Raw genomic sequence first — 1,707 nt, 5'->3', positions numbered from 1 at the left:
CTTCCTTCCTTCCTTCCTTCCTTCCTTCCTTCCTTCCTTCCTTCCTTTCCTTCCTTCCTTCCTTTCTTCCTTCCTTCCTTCCTCCCTTCCTTCTTCTTTCTTTCTTTCCTTCTTTCCTTCTTTCTTTTTTTTTTGGTGTTACTTAACAACTGGTTCCAAAATTTATATAAAAAAGGCAAAAGGCCATAAACAGCTAAAAGAAGATTAAGTACCAAGGTTGGAAAGGGAAGGGGACTTGTTTTACTGTATCTCAAGGACCTCAAGGCTACATTAAGTCAACACACGAAGAAAGGTGAAGAACTCTAATGTAACACAGAGACAGACTCGAAGGGACTGCTGACTTTCTGTCAAGTGCCGAGTACTGCAGAGCTGCAGGAAAAGGAGGTTTTTCCCCAATAAATGGTACAAAACTAGGTGTAGAAATGCAAAACTGTCAGAGCGGAGGCGGGCTCTGGCAGGTCCAGGGGTCCCTGAAGGATGGACGGTGTAGGCGAGGGAGGGATAAGAGAGGCCGGAGAGTCTTTCTGGTCACCAGGCAGGCGTCTCCGCTCTGACTGGTGCTCAACTTTATTTTATAATTGTTTGGGGGACGGCACAGAAATGACATTTGCCTTAGACAATGATTTTTTTTTTTTTACAAATAGTTTATTGTCAAATTGGTTTCCATATAACACCCAGTGCTCATCCCAAGTGCCCTCCTCCATGCCCATCTCCCCCCTCCCTCCCCACATCCATCAGTCCTCAGTTTGTTCTCAGCATTCAAGAGTCTCTCAAGATTTGCCTCTCAACTTTGATATGTGAGAATTTCCCAGACCATAGATTTGTAGAAGACTCATGCATAACCTTTATCAGTAGTGATTGAGGTAGGGGATTTAGATGCTTATCTTATGGGGAAGGATGGTATCTTTAGCCTACCAAAGTTTTTAGCATAAAAGGGTGAAGTTACTGCTCTGTGAGCAGGGGTCAAACAGGTCTTTCAGGAGACACCTTTGCTCCCATAATCACAAAAGTTCCTCAATAGGTTCCACCTCAGGGAGCAATCAGCATATTCAAGACCAAAATAAGTCACTCCAAATTACTTGATAACAAATGCCTTGGGGGGGCGGGGGGCGGCCAGTGCTCCAAGCAGAAGCAATTGGGTAGGGGTGGATATCTGCCCTTAACTCTAAATTAGGCCCTTTGTCTCAGGGCCAGACTCAAGCCCTCTTTATTATGTAAGTCTAGGATCTGCAAGGCCCATAGAAAGAGCCTTTTGACAATCATCCACAGTGCTTTCATCTGAAGTCTCTTTGGAAAAGGCAGGGATATACTTTTCCTATGAGCCATCTGTGTGGGGAATATAGGTCTGATCTGGAATATTGTGAGGCCTGGTCAATACCAGCACAACATGAGCCAGTAGTAGCAGAAGGAGATACCAGTTTTCGTTTCTCATGGCAGGAGCTGTGCAAACGCTGCCATTTCCTCACTGTGACTGTCATCCAGTGAAGCCAGTGCGGCTCCCGGCACAAAACAAAAAGCACCCAAAAACAATTCACACCATACTTGACAAACGAATTCTGGATGGACTACAAAGCTAAATATAAAACAAACTTTCTGGAAAAGAACACAAGAGACTATCTTCACACCTCCAAAGATTTTTTAAACAGGGCACAGAAAGCTACAGGCACACAAAAGCCTGAAAAATAAGACTACGTTAAAATAACGAAT

Source organism: Hyaena hyaena, unplaced genomic scaffold, assembly GCF_003009895.1.
Source record: "Hyaena hyaena isolate Hyena2069 unplaced genomic scaffold, ASM300989v1 scaffold_350, whole genome shotgun sequence".
Lineage (NCBI taxonomy): Eukaryota > Metazoa > Chordata > Mammalia > Carnivora > Hyaenidae > Hyaena > Hyaena hyaena.
This window is presented reverse-complemented; position numbering follows the sequence as displayed.